The sequence below is a fragment of the Papio anubis genome, chromosome 3 (assembly GCF_008728515.1).
Source record: "Papio anubis isolate 15944 chromosome 3, Panubis1.0, whole genome shotgun sequence".
Lineage (NCBI taxonomy): Eukaryota > Metazoa > Chordata > Mammalia > Primates > Cercopithecidae > Papio > Papio anubis.
The window spans coordinates 1,448,873-1,470,302 of NC_044978.1; the positions used below are offsets into that span (position 1 = coordinate 1,448,873).

General features: G+C 41.4%; 1 pseudogene; it reads left to right on the forward strand.

The window, feature by feature from the left end:
- Positions 1-17,693: 17,693 nt before the first annotated feature.
- Positions 17,694-19,044, forward strand: LOC101011416 (annotated as a pseudogene).
- The last annotated feature ends 2,386 nt before the right edge of the window (positions 19,045-21,430 follow it).

The window sequence follows — 21,430 nt, forward strand, 5'->3', positions numbered from 1 at the left end:
CAGAGTGGTCTCCCAGACCGAGGAGGCGCGGAGAACGAGGGCTGCTAGCACATTGCCACCTCTCATTATCAGAATTTGAGAGAAAATACTGATTTATTATCTTGACCCACTCAAGCTAAAAATATATTACTGAAACTATTTTAATGAAATGTTTGCAAGTTATACATTGCTTGAATTTTCAAATGACATTTGCTTTAATAAATATTGATTTTTAACAAAAGCTTATTTCTTGAAAGTTGACAGATACTTTTAGTTTATTTTCTTAAAGACAATTAAATACAACAACAAGCTTTGTGGAAAGAAAACATTGGCAAAATTCAAATAACTATAAATACAGCCAACCTTCTGAAAGGAATATTATGAAGACTAACAAAGTCAGAAACAAGCAAATGCACAGTGGTTATTATTCCAGTCCAAATTATTAGACTTGTGTACAATTTCCTAGTCAAAACAAATTTCTTATTTGTTCCCAATTCCGGATAGAAACCATAAAGTAAATCACAAGTATGAGCTAAGTTTACTTTGCCAGTAGTGTTTGGCAAACAATCGCCTTGTGATCACTGTGGCTGATCAATTTAATTAGATGTCAGAATCAATGAGCCACAGGTGAGTGAGGTGAATTGCAACCATGAAGTCTAACCCTTTTTCCAAGGCAAAAATACACTGAATTTGAGGTGTTTATTGTTTTAGCTTTCCGTGATTTAAGACTATCATCAGAAGGCATAGCCTTCTCTCTTTGGAATCTACGGTTCTGCAGTGCCTACAAATTGTAAATGACATATGAAGCTTTCACAGATTTGCTCTGAATTACTGGGTATATAATCCAAGCCCATGTGGAACTTTCCCTTATAGAACTCCTCAGGGCTGAGCGCGCCCCACACACTTGCCAGCATGATTGAACTGGGGTTGTACAGAGAAGTGAGGGCCTAGAAATATAATGGATGGACTTTAGCCACAACCTATCTGATATGAGCACACAATTCCAGAGTCAGCAAGTCAGGCTGATTAATGGAACTGAGCAGCTCAGAATAAGTGAAAGTTCAAAGACAATAAATCTCACAGTGTAGCCAAGCTCTAGCCCACTTTTTTTTTTTTTTTTTTTTTTTTGATGGAGTCTCTCACTCTGTTACCCAGGCTGCAGTGCAGTGGCGTGATCTCAGCTCACTGCAACCTCCGCCTCCTGGGTTCCAGTGATTCTCCTGCCTTAGCCTCCCAAGTACCTGGGACTATAGGTGAGCACCACCACACCTGGCTAATTTTTTGTATTTTCAGTAGAGACAGAGTTTCGCTATGTTGGCCAGGATGGTCTCCATCTCCTGACCTTGTGATCCACCCACCTCGGTCTCCCAAAGCGTCAGCATTACAGGCATGAACCACCGTGCCTGGCCTTAGCCCAATCTTTTGAAGACGATGGGGAGGCAACATGTGGCACTGTGATGACTGTGAGAAATAGAACTGTCTCAGGCAAGTGTGCGTACTCTAAATACAAGTACAGAAAACGTCCAAGACTACTAACAGAAATCACGAAAAATAGCAAATCAGAACATGGAACACTGCAACTTCTCATTTTAGAAAAAGACAATGTAGTTATTTGAAGTAAAAACATTTTCAAATTTTCAATGTATTGCTTTAAAACATGAATGCATTGAAGACAAATATAAGCATTTAACAAAAAATCTCAATCTGATTCCAAAGAGCTGAACTTTTCTGGAGAAATTAACAATCGAAGGAATATTGTATCAAAGATATGTTTAATTTTAAAATGCTGAAGCCCAAAGACAGATTATGTCCTAAAATGAAATGAGCTATACTTCTTTTTATCTTGAGGGAGGAAACGCTTTTTAGAGATGAGAATCTTTTCTGAAAAATTACTATGTCTAATATTCAAATAGCACACACACATGCACACCTGGTAACTCTTTTTTTGTTGATCTTGGCTTCTTCAAATGCTATGATGATTGTAACAATCCATCTGGGGAAACAGGATCTTCAGTTTCATTCCATTCTGGACACGGATTGATAGATTTCACTTGGTTTCCTCATCGCTGATACTGGCAGATGCAAACTTTTAGTGAAAGTGATCTGGTTGAAGGGGCAGAATGCAATACTCAGCACTAGAGGAAACGTGTTAACTGTGTGAAAGGCCAGAAGCCCAGGGATATTGGAAAGCAGGAAGACTGGAAGTTCTGACTTTGCCAAGCCTGTGGCCCTCTCCCTCTCTTCCTAGATAATGATGTATCCTGTGGTTATTGGGAGTCATAGATGCGAGGTTGGTAGGGTCTCCCCTCAGACACAGAGAATAAAGAGCAAGAAAAAAAGAGTTAATTCTCTTTTAAAAATCTATTTTTTTTTTTAAGAACCAAAACAGCTGGAAAATATTTAAGCAGGGCTCAGTCAGCCCTGAAAAATCTTTTCTCAGTGTCCTAAGGTAGTTTTATCAGAGCAAATGTATGAAAGCAGCACGGGATTGCAGAGTAGATAATCCTAGAATATCCTGGCAAACTTTAACATCTACACAGATGATAAAAATGGCCACTACTTCTGGAGTGCTTCTTATCTACCAGGAATTTTAAGTACACTGTATCATTTAATCCTTTCAACAACCCCTGGGGATAGGATCCCTGTCCCAGAGATAAAGAAGTAAAGTGAGTTTCCTACTTTCCCAAGATTAGACAGCTGGTGAGAGGTGAGGCCTACATTTAGGATCAGAGCAGCTGATTTCAAAGACTGTGTGAAGGGATGCTTACGTGGGGGGAGCCATGCTCGGGTCAGAAACATCTCCAACCTAAAGCACTTGGAACTAACATTTTAAAATCAAGCCAGAGAAAAATTAGTTCTGTACTTATTTTTTACATTTTAATTTAATTTTAATTTTGTGTTATTATTTCTGTACTACTACTTTCCTTCACCTTTAAAACAATCAGAAGACAGAGAAACAGGCAAACAAAGAGGAGAAAAAAGCGAATCTGTTGCTGGTCTGACTGAAGTCCAGATCCAAGGGCTGCAGGCAGTGTTCTAACATGGCAGAAGCAGGTGCCATCAGACTCAGTGATGCCAACGTACCCTCCAGGACGCAGTGATCATTGCAAAAGGCAGGTTGCAGGCTATTCAGTGAGCAAGCAGTTGGGGTTTGTGACCAAAACAATTTACATTTGAATTACCCACACTAAATAAAATGAGTACAAATGGAGGGAGAAGGGAACATGATATAAGGTTAATAACCTCAACTTGAGATGTCCCCAAAAGATAGGTGGAACAGACAGAATGAAGGTGACGGTAGGGAGGATAGTGCTGGTGGCTAACACCTCAGGAACTCTTGGTTTTAGCATCAGATTTCATTAACTGAAAGCAATAAAATGGGGCAGTAAAACAAATGCTTCAGGAAGAAAGAAACCAGTATTGGGTAAAGCTCAAAATCCTAGTGATGCCAGTATACTGAGTTAATTAGGTTAGGAAAAAAGTATTCACGAATAAGGTAATTGAACTCTACAACTTTGTACCTTTTTTTTTCTTTGAGAGTATCTGATCTACAGTGTATCATCTGCAAAATCTCTGTATCTACCAGTGGAAACGAAAGAGAGTTCCCTGACCCACCTCACAGGACATGCGACAGGGGTGTGGCTCGTATGTTCTGCCCCGCACGCTCAAACCCCTATGGGAGGGGGGCACACACGCAGGTGCAGGAGCCAGGCTGAATGTGTTTTGGGCTCCGGCCCTACGGTAGCATCTAAGGGTGGGTACTTACAACTCCCAAAGCCCAAGTGGGTGTGTGTTACAGCGCACTCTTTTAGCTTTGCTGTCTGCAGACGGCTTCAGTGTTAACCAGCTCAGTGCCCTGTGAGTACCCAGGTCCTTGTCCAGAATCCAGGAAGAATCAGGTTGTACACAGACTTGAAGGATGAATGCGGGGGGTTTATTGAGTGGTAGAGGTGGCTCTCAGTGGGATGGATGGGGAGCTAGAAGGGAGATGGAGTAGGAAGATGATCTTTCCCCAGAGTTTGGCTGTCCAGCAGCCGATCTCGTCTCCAACCATCCCAAGCTGAACTACTCTCAATGTTCAGATGTTCCTTCCCTTCTCTCTGCCACACTGTTCTGCTGCTCTTCTATTCTACTCTTCTGCTGGTCACTTCCTCACCTGCTTCTGGAGCCTGGGGATTGGGGTTTACATGGGTACAGGATAGTGGGGCATGGCAGGTGAAAAGGTAACTTTTGGGCAGGAAAACAGGAATGCCTGTTCCCACTTAGGGCCGTGGGCTTCCAGGCTTGAAGGTGGGGCCTTTGCCAGGGCACCATCATCTTCTACCCAGTATTTCCCTGTCTCCTGTCTGTATCAGAAATATCAATTTTTGTTCTGTATTAATTCAATGGGGGAGAAGGCATTAGCTAAATCTTCCAACCTTACAGTTGAATGTTAACATTTAATTTCACTGCTAAAATAAATGATTAATATCACCAACCTGAAACTTGATAAATTTTATTATTATATCTCTGCACTCACACACACAGTTTCAAGTAATAAAAACACTTAAAAAAAACAAAACAAACAAAAAAAACTTCTAGAAAGACAATGGAGGAAATGTGAAACTCTGATATAAAGTTTTATTTAAACTATCCCTGATTGAAATTTTGGTTAAATGTGGTAGTAGAAGCACAAACGTTATCTGCTCTCCCTTAAGAAAATCAACTAAGGCCAGGCGTGGTGGCTCACACCTGTAATCCCAGCACTTTGGGAGGCCAAGGAGGGCAGATCTCCTGAGGTCAGGAGTTCGAGAGCAGCCTGGTCAAGATGGTGAAACCCCATCTCTAATAAAAATACAAAAATTAGCCAGGCGTGGTGGCGGGTGCCTATAATCCCAGCCGCTCAGGAGGCTGAGGCAGGAGAATCACTTGAACCCAGGAGGCAGAGGTTGCAGTGAGCCGAGATCGTGCCACTGCACTCCAGCCTGGGCAACAGAGCAAGACTCTGTCTCAAAAAACGAAAAAAAAAAAAAAAGAAGAAGAAGAAGAAAAGAAAGAAGAAAGAAAGAAAATCAACGAAGAGGAGAGCAAATAAATTAAAACATCCATAAGCCTATTGGGACAAAAGAATGGGAGAAGTAGTATTAGAAGACATAAAATTTAGTATTTCTTTGACATTTAACAGACTAGTAGGTATTGGTTTAGTAGAATAAAGAAAAGCTGAAACCTAAGAAGAAAAGAAATGTGATTTACTCAGAGAATCTCAGAAAGTTTCATAGCTTGGAGTCAGCAAAGAAGCAACCATGGGGGACTCGGTGAGGCTAAAATTCGGAAATAAAGTGATTACATGCATTCTAATTGCAGGGACACAAGACCGTTTCTGTGACTCCCAGAAGGCTGCGGTCAGACATTATCTCCAAGGAGGAAATTCTCCTTTAGACGCTGGAGTCAGGTGATGACCAACAACAAAGGCCCACTCTGTTAAGGGGACCACTGGCCAATACACACCCTCCCATGAGACTCCCAGTCATCTCCCAGTGCATCACACTTACTCATGAATGCAGAGCCACAGATCAGGAGGCATTTGGGAGAGAGTTTTCACATGAGTGGAATAAAATCAATCTGACAGATTAAAGGAAACACAGAAGAAGGGAGAGTGTGCAGAAACAGAAAAAGTTTTATTCGGAACCCTATTTCTAATAGCTCTGAAGATACAAGACCTACAGCAAGAAAAAGATAGCAAGAAGCAGCAGCTCTTTCATAATGCATATATAGGAGGTAAAATTATAAACACAGCTAAGACATGATGACACTGAAGGCAGAAAAGGGTTTGACTCCTGGGGTTACTGGGGTGGGAGCATGAGGAGGAACACCTGGGGGGACTGTTAGGTTTCAGGAAGACTTTATTTCTTCATCTGTGTGGTTGTTGCACATTATATGGCTTTATAACCACTTGTTAAATATACATTTACATTTTGCACATCTTTCTATATGTGTGCTGTCTCTCTCTCTCTCTCTCACACACACACACACACACAGTGATAAAGCGCAAAAATGGAGAAATTGAAAGGATTCTTGGAAATACAACTCTGAAAATATCCCACCTCCTTCCAAAAAAAGAAAAGATTGAAAGTGGAAGATAAAAGTCGAGGTGGGAAATAAGGGAGCATATTTGCAGATGATATATATATATATTAAAAAAGAAAAAAGAGGCCGGGCGCGGTGGCTCAAGCCTGTAATCCCAGCACTTTGGGAGGCCGAGACGGGCGGATCACGAGGTCAGGAGATCGAGACCATCCTGGCGAACACGGTGAAACCCCGTCTCTACTAAAAAAAATACAAAAAACCAGCCGGGCGAGGTGGCGGGCGCCTGTAGTCCCAACTACTCGGGAGGCTGAGGCGGGAGAATGGCGGGAACCCGGGGGGCGGAGCTTGCAGTGAGCTGAGATCGCGCCGCTCACTCCAGCCTGGGCGACAGAGAGAGACTCCGTCTCAAAAAAAAAAGAAAAAAGAAAAAAAGAACGTTCTCCCAAAATCATCCACAGCACTTGAAACGGAAAGGAGAATTCTACGTTGATCGAAAACGCAGTGAGGTAAAACGCCAAACCACAGGACAGGGAAAAGCCCGCCAGCCCAGGGCAAACGGAGCACGGCCACTGGTGGGGAGGAGCCGAGCACGGACACTGAGGCCACAGACACCAGAAAGCCCAGAGTGAGGGGCCCGTCCTACAGGGCTCGCCACAGTGGCACTGGAGGCACGGGCTGTCTACTAATTTCCCCTGATCCCGGGTCACAGTCTAGAAACAGAGGTAGAGTTAGACGTGGGCCACCAAACCCCCCACAGCCAAACGGCAGGCTGGGGCAGAATAATGGCTGCTGGAGACCGAATATGACTCTGTGGCTCTATCTTGTCCTAGCCAGGGACCTGGCCCTCCATGAAATGCTGCCTCTACCTACAAGGAAAGAGACGGTTCAGGAAAAACAAAACATAGTCTGAAATGAGGAATCAGAATTAATTATAAATGCCTTCAAACAATGCAAAATAAGCAGAGTTACACCAGTCCAGTCCAGAAAGTGCATCCGAAACTGTAAAATGTGGCCATTGAGAAGCTGAACCAAATATTTTATCATTATTAACAACAACAGGCCAGGCGCGGTGGCTCACGCCTGTAATCCCAGCACTTTGGGAAGGTGAGGCGGCTGGATCATTTGAGGCCAGGAGTTCGTGACCACCCGGGCCAACATGGTGAAACCCCACCTCTACTAAAAATACAAAAATTAGCTGGGTGGTGGTGGCACTTGCCTGTACTCCCAGCTACTTGGGAGGCAGAGGCGGGAGAATTACTTGAGCCTGAGAGACAGAGGTTGCTGTAAGCTGAGACCATGTCACTGCACTCCAGTCTGGGTGACAGAGTGAAACCCTGTCTCCAAAAAAAAATAATAAAATAAAATTTTAAAAACCCACAACAAAAAACAACAACAGAAGAATGCAAAATGATGAAACAATCACCACGCCGAGCCAGAGGCAAATGGCCAACCACCAGATCACAGGCAGGCTACAAGGGGCTAGTCGCCCTCCGCCATCTGCTACGGCACTGCAGACACGTGAGCAAGCCTGGGCGAGATTAGCGGGAACCAGTCTAGACCACGGGAACTCTTCAGCAGATCCTTAGGTTAACAAACTGTTGCTGTTTTAAGTGTCTAAAGTGGGGATAATTTCCTAATCAACAGAAGCTAACAGACACACTTAGAAATGACAGATTTGAAATAGATGTGGAATGTCTCCCTCATCACCTATGTTCCATTGCCCTTGGAACAGGGGGGCTGTTAATTAATATGTGGCTTGTAGCTTGGTGTCTAGAAACAGTATAAAAAATTGTTGGGAAATCAAGGCTGTGGTTTCTAATTATCCAGGTGGCCCACAAGCACCCTGACTCTTGTTTGTGGCAGCCACACAGGCCCTGGATAGGTGAGAGGGCAAAGGGAGTTGTGGGTGCCCCAGGGCCTGTGTCTCCTGGCCTGTGTCCTCCTTTAAAGTCCAGTAAATGTGGCATCAGATTAAAGTTGTCTGTGTCTTGCAAGGCTGATGGCAGCTTGAATCTGCAATCACAAGGTCAGTGTGTAGCAGTATTCAATATTGGAAGAGCTGAGACCTGTGAAATTTTGCACCAAGAAACTGCAACCCAGAGATGTTATACTAACTATTCTTTCAATCAAGTCTAAAAGCAACACAAACTGATTTTTGAATGTTTAAAAATATGGGAACATTGTTTATATGGAACTGCTTGAAAAATCTCGCAAACAACAAACATCAGTGAACCAAATGTTGATAGGGTATGAAAAGTTGCAGCCAGGGGCCTGGTGATGAGCATGGAACCTGCCTGATGGTGGGAGAACTCAGTGAAAGAACAGGAACAGAAGGTCAGCACCACAAATGTTAAAACCATCGCTGTGATCTGACTACTACGGAGTGTTTTGTGTGGCATCACTGATTTTCTTCTCTTTAATACACAGGGCAGAAAAAGCACAGAAGTAAGAAAAAGGAACAGAAAAGAAAAATTAAGTGTGTGATTCACAATGAAGATATGCCAGTTATGAACTGTAGAGATTAAATAACAGAACATCAGTGCTCTTAAAACAAAAAGTAGGCTGGGTGCAGTGGCTCACACCTGTAATCCCAGCACTTTGGGAGGCTGAGGCGGGCAGATCATGAAGTCAGGAGATCAAGACCATCCTGGCTAACACGGCGAAACTCCGTCTCTACTAAAAATACAAAAAATTAGCTGGGCACGGTGGGCGCCTGTAGTCCCAGCTACTCGGGAGGCTGAGGCAGGAGAATGGCATGAACCCAGGAGGCGGAGCTTGCAGTGAGCCGAGATCACACCACTGCACTCCACCCTGGGCAACAGAGCAAGACTCTGCCTCAAAATATATATAGATATAGATATAGATATACAGATCTATAGATAGGGTATGAAAAGTTGCAGCCAGGGGCCTGGTGCAACTATATATACATATACATATATATAGATCTGTAGATCTATATATAGATATATAGATATAGATCTATATCTGTATATAAATATAGAATGCTTTTTTCTTCAGATTCCACAGATCATAAAAAAGACTATATTTCAGACCACAAAACTTCAATGATTTCTAAAAACTTTTTTTTTATTCTTTAATTAAAATGCAGTGAAGTTAAATAAGCATTAAAACTCCAAAACGCTATAAAACATACAGTTTTTGAAAGTTTTCTTGTATCATTAAGGGCCAAAGAGAAAGACGTTGAATATTTGTAAAACAACTGACCACATATGAAAACTTCTGTATGACCCAGGTAGATCTGCACTCAGAAGAAATTCTAGAGCCTTAAATAATCATATTAATAAAAACAAGAAAAAACTTTAAAATATCAACAAAATATAGACAAAAACATAAAAAACAGACAAAAAAATCAAGGCAAAACTTAGTGATTAAAGCAAAATGGTAGTAGTAGTAGTACTTTTTAATTCAAGAGCTGCATCTTTAGGGAAGAATTTAATAAGTAAACTACCTTATTGAAGAAAAAAAACAGAGAATATAGCGTCAGGTCTCTAAGCTGAAGCTCAGCCATTATAACCCCCTGTGACCTGCACATACACATCCAGGTGGCCTGCAGGAGCCAAGAAGTCTGCAGCAGCCAAAGAAGAAAACTACAAAGAAGTGAAACAGCCAGTTCTTGCCTTAACTGATTAACTAACATTATAATATTTTACTATTGTGACTTGTCCCTGCCCTACCTTAGCTGATCAATCGACCTTGTGACATCCTTCTTCTGGACACTGAGACTTACGATCTTCCCACCATGTACCCTGTAACCCCCTCCTCTGCTAACAATAGATAACCACCTTTGGCTGTAATTTTCCGTTACCTACCCAACTCCTATAAAGCAACCCCTTCCCCATCTCCCCTCGCTGACTCTCTGTTCGGACTCAGCCCACTTGCACCCAAGTGAATCCTGTTTGGTGATCTCTTTGCACGAACGCGCCTGACATATAGATAAGTACATAAAGCAAGAAATACGTAAAGGTCAATCACAAATAGAGACCCCTGCAATGGACCACTAAGACTATTTAATTTCATGCAAAGAACAAACAAGGCTTTGCCTAATCTCCAGGACCTGGGGGTCTGAACCTGAGAGAGGGAGGAGTCCCTTCTCCTGGACCAGACAGTCCTGGAGAATCTGTGGGTTGAAGGTTCCGTTCACATGTTCCTATCTCATGTCTCAGAGACCTTCTTTCCATTGAGTGCCCTCACTTTGTGTAGGACCCTCTTTAGGGCTGAGAATTTAGCCTATAGTGAGTTAAATCACAGTCTCCAAAAAGATATATCCATATTCTAGTCCCCCAAAACTGTGCCTGTGACTTTATTTAGGAAAATGTTCTTTGCAGATATAATTAAGTTAAGGATGTCAGGATGAGATCATCTCGGGTTATCTAGGTGGGCCCAACATCCAATGACATACAGGAGAGAAGGCAAAGAGTGTAAGGCCATGTGAATATCCAGGCAGAGAAGAGTGTTGCAATCAAGAATCCAAAGAAGAGAAGACAAGGGTATGTTCCAAGCACACTTACCCAGTTTCTTGTTCTAGGCAATTCTCTGTGTTGAGCTCCTCTGGGGCAGAACCAAAGAGTACTGAAAGTATTGTTGTCTCTCTGGACCAAAGCCTGTACTGACCACAACACAAAGGCCTTCTTGGATTCACTCTCAGCCCACACACAATCATGTGGGTCCATGGCAAGAAGAGACATGAAAAGATAAAATGAAAGAAAAGGGGCCTCTTTGTCTCAAATCCCAGAGAGCTGAAATCATGGCCTTCCTTCCGGATCAGGCTGAATGGTGGCCCCTAGGGAGGTAACTCCGTGTTTTATTCCAGGAACCTCTAATTAGACCTTATTTGGAAAAAGGGTCATCAAAGATATAATTAAGGCTTTGAGATTAGATCATCTTGGATTATCTGGATGGGCCTTACATCTTTTGAAGACACACAGGAGAGAGTGATGTGGTCAGTTTTAACATGTAGGTTGTAATTTTTATTCAAGTATGGTGAGGCTGTGAAAGGAACATAAATATCTCAGGACCCCAAACTCACTACACCAAAGGGAAAAGTGAAGCTCAGTAACTGCGTCTTGCAAAAAACTGCCTTCCATTTTGTTCCTAAGTAGATAGCTGTGAAGACAGAAGGCCTACATGTCTCCGCCAGCGGCCTCCTTCACAAATTGCTCACAAGGAAATTCCACGTGGGCCCCAAGATCTTTACCCTAAAACAGAATTCTATTCTATTTCACCTTGGCATGCAAACTAACAGCTTATCTTCAAAGGTACCTTGACAAACACAGGCCTAGAGGGCATCCCTTGGCTCACCTGAGAGGAATGTATATTTGAGCGCCTCCTCGATGTTCACTTTATCTTATGCAAAAATGCAGACACACTGAGCACGAGCCAAATGCACAATTCACTGTTCCACTACCCACTGGTTTCACAGGTAAAATGTAGATCCAGAAAGTGTTAATCAAAGCCTCCGAAAACTGTAACCACTTACCGCTTTTGTCTACCTTCTCTCTTTTTTTCCCCTTTCCTCCACTGCCCACCTCTTTTCCCTTTAAATCAAGAGTGTCCAATCTTTTGGCTTCCCTGGACCATACTGGAAGAATTGTCTTGGGTCACACATAAAATACACCAACACTAACAAAGCTGAAGAGCTAAAAACCAAACAAAGCAAAAAATGGCAAAAATAAAAATTAAAATTTAAAAAATCCCATCATTTTAAGTAAGTTTACTAATTTGCTAATTTGTGTTGGGCCTCTCTCAAAGCCATCCGGCTGCACGCGGCCCATGGGCTGTGGGTTGGACAAGCTTGCTGTAAATACTGGAGTCCTCAAACCCTGTTTGCATGGCCACACTGGTGATTTACCTTGCTTTATATATGAAGTTAAGTTTGTAAATATTAGTGAACATACCTAATAATTTATTTATAGCATTTGCATCTAGAAAATGCTTTAAGTCTCAGTTTGTTAGCCAATGGTGTAGTCACTAGCTGTATTTTTAAAATAAAAAATGCTATTGGTAAGTTGTGACTACTGACCTGGCACTAAAAATGTTTAAACTTACATATTTTTGTCCCAGGAAAATGGTGATACTTTTCTGATTATGAAAGAGACATGTGTATCCACGTCCTGCTTGTTATAAAGACCCACACAAGGCTGGTGATAGAGGCAAACTCTTCAGGAGCTGTTAATGCTATCACTGCCTAAGTCCATGCAGTTGGGTCTAGAACTGATGAGCAACTCCTATTCTAAGTGGAGGTTTCCCCGCAGTCACATCCCTCTCCTATCCCTATCCCTATCACAGCTCTCTGTGAAAGGCCAGTCTTTCTCTTTTACAGGGAAGAGCGTGATTAAAGTGTCCTTGTCTCCGTACTGGAAACTGGCCCTGACCAGTGGGGCAGCACGTTGAATTATGTGATAAATAATTTATGAACCTCGGAGGTCTGGTGTGGGGAGATATTCACCTTTTCTCCTTCCGTGCACCACAGGTCATGCGTCGGCCCCAACACAGGCACATGCAGTTCTGCCTCAAGGTGGGTAAAGCTACACGTTAAACAAACCCAGCGGGAAAGTGCGGCAGTGGAGCTCTGCGGCCCACCAAGACCACGTCTGGGAATTTGGGAGCAAACTGCTTTGACCGTTGGGAGATTATCACAGACAAGAGGTGTTGGGGGCCGGGCGCGGTGGCTCAAGCCTGTAATCCCAGCACTTTGGGAGGCCGAGGCGGGCGGATCGCGAGGTCAGGAGATCGAGACCATCCTAACACGGTGAAACCTGGGAGATGGAAGTTGCAGTGAGCCGAGATCGCGCCACTCACTCCAGCCTGGGCAGCAGACTGAGACTCCATCTCAAAAAAGAAAAAGGTGTTGGAATTCCTTTTTATAAATTATAGATATTACCACAAAATGACAAAAATGGAAGGTGGTTTTGAATGTCGGCAAAACTGCCCGAGAACTTTAATTAGGACAATGTCGCCCCAACTACTGCCTTCAAAACCGTAACTTTCAGAAGAATGCTCTGGGCACCACATGTGCCGCATGAGGCTTGTTAATGCAATTTCCACTGTAACAAATAGCCTCAAAAAAAATAAAGTTGCACATGCATCAAATTTGCTTTTTAAATTATACAGGATATAAAAGAATTTTATCGCCAGATATATTGACCAGAGCAAAAACTTTTAACAGAATACAGAGAATAAACAGAAACCATTCATTTATACATTATTCACAAATATTCCAAGTTCTTGTTTATATTATTTGCCTTTCATAAAAAGGTTAAATAACAACTAACAACACACTGTTAACAAAAAAAACTTTAGCTGAATTAAATTTTGGGGTTTTTTGAGACGGAGTTTTGCTTTTGTTGCCCAGGCTGGAGTGCAGTGGCGCAATCTCGCCTCACTGCGACCTCCATCTCCCAGGTTCAAGCAATTCTCCTGCCTCAGCCTCCCGAGTAGCTGGGATTACAGGCATGCACCACCACACCCAGCTAATTTTGTATTTTTAGTAGAGACGGGGTTTCACCCATGTTGGTCAGGCTGGTCTCGAACTCCTGACCTCAGGTGATCTGCTCTCCTCAGACTGCCAAAGTGCTGAGATTACAGGCGTGAGCCACCACACCCAGCCAACTAAATTAAATTTAAAGCAGTTTAATTGAGCAATTAATGATTCGTGGATCAGCCCCCAGAATCGGAGCAGATTCAGAGAGACCAGCACAGCCACATGGTGGAAGAAGATTCATAGACAAAAAAAAAAGAAGATGATGTACAGAAACCGGAAGTGAGTTACAGAAACAACGGGATTGGTTACAAGTTTGCCTTACTTGAACAGTTTGAACACTCAAGCAATGTATGAGTGGCTGAAGTATGGCTGCTGGCTGGATTGGCGATTGTTCCATCAGCGATTGTCACAGGTGCATACTTCTAAATTAATTTTCAACCTTGTCGACCTATTAAGTTAGGTTATGGTTCATCTACAAGGACTCAAATGTAGAAGTATAGTGTCCTTCCCAGGCCATATTTAGTTTGCTTTAACAATAGATAACTCTTTTTTACAATTTGAAGTGGATGTGTTCTTATGAACTATTCCTTACATCTCTTTATATTAGAAATTCCTAGCCTTTAAAGTAACAAATGATACCGTTAATTTATTTTTATTAGTGCTTTCTGGGCAGCAATACTGTAATATTTATTAGAAACTCATAAATTTTATCTTAAAAAATTATTTGATAGTTTGATAAGATGTGATTTTACGTTTACACATTAAAATTGTAAGTGCTTTAACATACGTAATAATAATGGTCTATATTTATAAAAACATAGTTATTAAGAAATGTCTAAAAGTACATTGAAAAATGTGGGGCATTTATGATTTTTTTCAAAGAAAGATTCACTTTCATAATTGTAAATCAGAAATTGTAAGAAAATCAGACATGTCTATTTAGGTATTTGCTTATTATGTGAGTAAACCTTTATTGTGGCAACTGCAGGATAAGTAAAAAGGAGTAAGACAGAAATTATCTTAAAGATGTATTTATATTTTTATATATATATATATATATATATTTTTTTTTTTTTTAAAGACAGAGTCTTGCTCTGTCACCCAGGCTGGAGTGCAGTGGCATGATCTCGGCTCACTGCAACCTCCACCTCCCAGGTTCAAGCAATTCTCCTGCCTCAGCCTCCCGAGTAGTTGGGACTACAGGCACCCGCCACCACGCCTGGCTAATTTTTTGTATTTTTAGTAGAGACAAGGTTTCACCATGTTAGCCAGGATGGTCTCGATCTCCTGACCTCATTGCCCACCTTGGCCTCCCAAAGTGCTGGGATTACAGGTGTGAGCCACCGAACCCAGCCCTGTTCACAATATGTTAACAGACAGATTGTAAATAATAATATAACGTGATAAGATGACAAAACAAAACTATAGACAAAATTCTACAGGAGCAGCCAGTAGAAAGTGATAGATTCTAACTAAAGTTTAGGAAAGATTTTATTGTAAAAATATCATTTGAGGTAGCTTTTGACAAGTCAGTCGAGCTTCATACACAGAGAAATTGGGGAAAAGGGAGGGAATAGCAGAGAGATGAAAAACAAGGCATGGTTTAGTTACAAATATTGAACTTGAGTTAATGCACACTGTAAAATTTGCACACTACCTATCTAATGTACACAAGTAGATGACTGAATAAAAGGGCTAAAGAAACAGTGGTAAAATAAAAGTATTAACTTATCTCAACAGTGAGTTTTTTTTCCTATTTTATTTGTTTATTCCTGGATGGATTTAGTGGATTCCTCTCTATGTCCTTTTACTCCACCCACATCAATGCATATCTGACTGATTTGTAAATGCCAGCATGTACATTTTCTGCATGAGGGCTTTCTCCAACTCTGAAACCTTCTTGGCTACTTTTTCTAGGCTCAAAATGCTGGAGAGTGATCATGCATAGGTAGAGCCACAACCAATGGCTGACGGAAATTGGTGTGTAGATATTACAATTCCCTCACTCAGCTACACATTTTACCCTGGCTCCTCGGTTTCCACAGGAGGATTAAGCTCCTGTTGTCCATAGTGATGACGCCCTTGAAAATAAAGCCTTTTTTGTCATTATTTTCTCCCTCACTTCCTGTTCTTCTCAGATCATTGACAAAATAAACCATTTGCACTTGAATGCCTATTTTGGTCTGGGTCCCAAATTGAAATGTACGTTGGGATAAAAGTACATGAAATAAAATTAAATTACAACAGCAAGAAATAAAGTTTATTTATTGTCAGCCAGTGAAACTTTGAGGTCGTTTGCTTGGAAGAATAACAGGGTCTGTAATGACTAAACAATAATATATTAGAGAAAATAAGTCAACTACAAAATTGGAATAAAAAGCATTGTGTTATAAATAACAAAGATGACACTTGGAAAACAGGTGCTTGTATTTACTGTCTGAATTCACCATGGACACAGGTTGGGCCGAAATGTGGAGATTTGGAAAAGAAAGGAGAACACCACAGGTTGTTCAGCAGAAAAACAACACAACCAAATTTTGGATGAGTGTGTTGAAAGAAAATTAAAAGGAAGTGAAATCTATATAAAGATGAGCTCAATTTCTTAACTGAACCCACCACTAAAATCTGCTTATCCACTGAATCTTCTGTGTCTAACATAACCACTATTCTCCCAATCACCCGAAGCACAATTGCACCATTTGCTTCTCCCATCCCTTTACTCCGGCTCACTCCGGCCTCTCAGGGCCACTCCCCACCCCTACTCAATGAGCAGATCTTACCAATTCCACTACCTCGGTATTTCTCAAATCTAGCCCTCCCTTTCACTCCATGCCTGCTCTCTCAGTCAGATCCTGACTTTCTCTTGTTTGATCCGTTATAATATCTTGGTTCCTACTCTTTTCTCCTTGAATCCTGTGTACATCAACTCTATGTTCCACTGTGAGGAGTGACTGAAAACATAAATCTGACCAAATCATTCCCCGTGTTAGCACCTGGAAGCAGCCTAAATGACGGTCCTCAAGGAGAGTGAGAAAGACAATCAGTTGAGATGTAGCAGAAAATATTAGCAACTTTATCTTTTTTTGTTGTTTTTTTTGAGACCGAATCGCTCTGTCGCTCAGGCTGCAGTCCAGTGGTGCGATCTCGGCTCACTGCAAGCTCTGCCTCCCGGGTTCAGGCCATTGTCCTGCCACAGCCTCCTGAGTAGCTGGGACTACAGGCACCCACCACCATGCCCAGCTAATTTTTTTGTATTTTTAGTAGAGACGGGGTTTCACCATGTTAGCCAGAATGGTCTCAATCTCCTGATCTTGTGATCTGCTGGCCTTGGCCTCCCAAAGTGTCAGGATTACAGGCGTGAGCCACTGCGCCCGACCAACTTTATTTTTATTTCATTCTATAAAACAAAATAATATACTTACATGTAATACATGGAGAGACCACACAATGTGCAGAGAAATTTATAAAGACATACAGATACATTAGAGGTGACTGCTTGAGAAAGTTTTACTGAATAAGTGTATAATCAAAAAAGTCTGAGGCCTGCTGCTCACACCTGCAATCTCAGCACTTTGGGAGGCCAAGACAGGTGGGTCACAAGGTCAGGAGTTCAAGACCAGCCTGGCCAAGAGGGTGAAACTGAAGATACCGTTACCTGCGCAGTGATACAGATGAGGAGTGCTTAATTATTGATACAGAGTATAAAAATAATAGTGATGGAAAGATAGCTGTTGAGTGAGGGTTCTAACTTAAGTTCTTGACCAGCTAGTCCAAATTCTTCCTCAGGACAGGCTTCTGTAGGAAGCCAGACTAATACTGCTTATAGTCCAGAAGAGTCATGTGTTTTTATTTTTTTTAGTTTTATTTTTTTGAGGAGGAGTTTCGCTCTTGTTGCCCAGCCTGGAGTGTGATGGTGCGATCTCTGGTCACTGCAACCTCCGTCTCCCAGGTTCAAGCAATTCTCCTGCTTCAGCCTCCCAAGTAGCTGAGATTACAGGCATGTGCCACTGCGCCCGGCCAATTTTTTGTTTTGTTTTGTTTTGTTTTTGTATTTTTAGTAGAGATGGGGTTTCTCCATGTTGGTCAGGCTGGTCTCAAACTCCTAATCTCAGGTGATCCTCCGGCCTTGGCCTCCCAAAGTGCTGGGATTACAAGTGTGAACCACCGTGCCTGGTGAGTCTTGTATTTTTTTTAAAAACCTATCAAATGAGTATACAAAAAATTTGATCCAGTTGGAGAGATTTTTAAAATGCAGGATGAGCTCTTAAAGCCAATTTCCAGAAAAGTAGCCAAATTGCCCTTAATGAATTCAGAAAATTCTAAACAGTCTTCTGTTTCTGAGCAATTGTCTGTTCCTTCAGATGCCTCCGGTTGGCCAAAACTGGATGGCCTTCTGCATTTCAGAAGCCACAAGGACGACCGCCATGTGCACTTCAGGACTGTGTTGAAGACACGTCGGAACACCTAGCTCCTCAGGAAGGAAATTTTATTCGTAAGTTATTTGGCCTGCAAGACCTGTTGTTACTCATGCGCCCAGTGTCGAGAGGATGGAGACAAGACCACGTTCTAAAAACAGAAGAAACTCGGAAGACCATTTCCAGTTTATGTACTACCAGAAGCAGAGAACCAAGCTGGTCACGGAGTTGAAGCTCTGACTGAAGGTGACGTCGTCGCTCATGGACTGAAAGTTGACTGCATTCCAACAGCTATTTTATGCTGACCATATCAATGCATTTACTTCAAAGCTTTTTCTACTGGAAGGAATTACCTCAGAAGCACTAAAAGAAAAGCTTTCAGCACTCAAGATTTCCAATGTATTTAACATCCTCCAACACATTCTAAAGAAATCAAGTAGCTTACAGGAGGGTTCCTACTTGTTATCCCATGCAGCAGAAGATTCTTCACTCCTGATCCATAAGGCCTCTGATGGAAAAGTTACTAGGACAGCATACAATTCGTATAACACACATTGCAGCCTTCCTGGTGCACCTTCCAGTCTCTCAGTTCCCTGGGTCCCATTAGATCCCAGCCTGTCATGACCGTATCATATCCATCATGATAGAATACCTTGTACGTTTGCACCTAAATCACCAGATACCACAATACAACAAAAGGTTGGTGGACCGAGAATGCCTACGGGAGGCCACAGGAATCCAGTCTCCATAGAAATCAAAAGCAGTTGCTTGCCTGCTCAGCAAATTGAAACTGAAGGAGTGGCTCCGAATAAAAGAAAAATAACTTGAGGACTGCACCATGGAAAATTAAATTTAAAAGAAAAACCGTTATAACAATGTTTAATTGAGAAAAGTTTGAGGGAAAATATGACTAACAGCTCAGCAGGCAAGAGGAACATTTTTCCTGTAGTATCCTCAAGAGTTCTTAGAGTGTTTGAAAAAACCTGTTGGCTCTGTGAAGGAATGCTTCAACTGAAATGGAACGTCGGCCGGGCGCGGTGGCTCACGCCTGTAATCCCAGCACTTTGGGAGGCCGAGGCAGGCAGATCATGAAGTCAGGAGATCGAGACCATCCTGGCTAACACGGTGAAACCCCGTCTCTACTAAAAATACAAAAAAATTAGCCAGGCGTGGTGGCGGCGCCTGTAGTCCCAGCTACTCGGGAGGCGGAGGCAGGAGAATGGCATGAACCTGGGAGGCAGAGCTGGCAGTGAGCCGAGATCGCGCCACTGCACTGCAGCCTGGGCGACAGAGCGAAACTCCGTTTCAAAAAAAAACAAAAAAAGGAACGTTATGTTGTTAGTTTAAGGAGCATCTTGATATGTTTTAACATTATCATGGCAGGGAAATCTATAAAGAAGAAAAATATTTTTACATTAAACCTTTTCTAGAAATTATAAATAGAAAAATAATTTGATTTTTTTATCAAGAATGACACATCAAAATATATTATGTTATATTGCCAATCCGTTGAGACTGACTCAAAGGATTAAATATTGCCACTGTTGAAGATAATTATGAGCAACGCAAACCTTGTTTCTGACCCATTTTGATAGTTTTTATATACTCCTTTAAAATGATGAATGTTGCAGGTTAATAAAGTTAGTACCTTTAAAACTTGTTGAAATACCATTACAGAAGCCAAAACTAAAGACTCCCTGCCTCTGAAAAAAAGGGGATGTTTTTCTTCCTTTCCTTTTATTTTTGGTTTACATATTTAATTATAACCTGTAACACTATATTATTTATTCAAAATTGCTTCTAGACATATCATTGATCAATATTGTCCTATCCAGATGTCATCAAAAACGCTGATTAGAGGTGCCTAGTGCTCTCCTACTCCACAAAGGACCAAAACAATTAGAAAAGAACACATCAAATAGAGTATATAGGAGAAAACACTGGAATTCAGCAAGAAAGCGATAAAGACCTTCTGATGCACGGAGACTGGAGATGACAGCATAAAGAGGGAAGTGAAGGGCCTGGCTGGAATTGGCTCATCCCAAGAGACTCCTCACCACAGAGAAAGAGGTAAGTTGAGCCCCAGGAATAAGTTTATAGAAATAAATGCCTGCATTAAAAAAGTAGAAAGATTTCAAATAAACAATCTAACAAGGCACATCAATGAACTAGTAAAGGAGAACAAACCCAAAATTTAAAACTAGAAAATAAATAAATAAAGATCAGAGCAGAATTAAACATAGTAGAGACTTTAAAAAATTATAAAATATCGATGAAATGAAAAGTTGACATTTTGAAAAGATAAACAAAAATTGATAAATTATTAGCTAAACTGAGAGAAGACCCAAGTAAATAAAATCAGAAACAAAAAAGAAGACTAACAACTGAGACCACAGAAATACAGACAATCATTAGAGACTATTATGAACAATCATCCACCAGCAAATGAGGAAAACTAGAAGAAATTAGTAAATCCCTGCACACATAGAACCTACCAACATGAAACCATGAAGAAAAAGAAAAACCTCAGCAAACCAATAATGGGCAATATGACTGAAGCCATCATCAAAAGTCTCCCATCAAAGAAAAGCCCGGGACCTGGGGGCTCCACTGCTGAATTCTACCAAAGATTTAAAGAAGAACTACCATCAATTTCACACAAGCTCTTCAAAAAAATGGAAGGGAAGGGAACTTTTCCAAACTTATTCTAGAAGGTCAGCATTACTCAGCTACCCAAACCAGGTCAGGACACAACAACAACAGCGACAAAACTGCAGGTCAGTATCCCTGATGCACACAAATGCAAAAATCCTGAACAAAATACCAGCAAACTGAATCTAACAGCACATCAAAAAAATGATACACCCATGTTCAAATGGGATTAGTCCTAAAAACACAAGGATGTTTCAGTACATCCAAATCAATAAATGTGATACATCATATCAACAGAATTAAGGTCAAAAGCCAGAGAATCATCTCAATAGACGCAGAAAAAGCACCTGATAAAACTCAACATCCCTTCATGATAAAAACTCTCAATAAATTAGGCATAGAAGGAGTGTACCTCAACATACTAAAGGCCATGTAACAAACGCACAGCCGACAGCATACTGAACGGGGAAAACCTTTTCCTCTAGGAACTGGAACCAGACAAGAATGCCCATTTTCAATACTCTTATTTAACACTGTACTGGAATTTCTAGCCCCGGCAGTTAAGCAAGACAAAGAAATACAATACAGCAAAATTGGAAAACAGAAAATGAAATTGTCCCTCTTTGCAGATAACGTAATCTTATATAGAGAAAAACCTAGAGACTTCACCACAGAACTCTTGAAACTGATCGATGAGTTTGGTAAAGTTGCAGAATATAAAATCAACGTATAAGAACTAATAGCAAGTCTATATACGAATAACAAACTAGCTGAAGAAATCAAAAAGGCAATCCCATTTATAATAGCGACAAAAAAA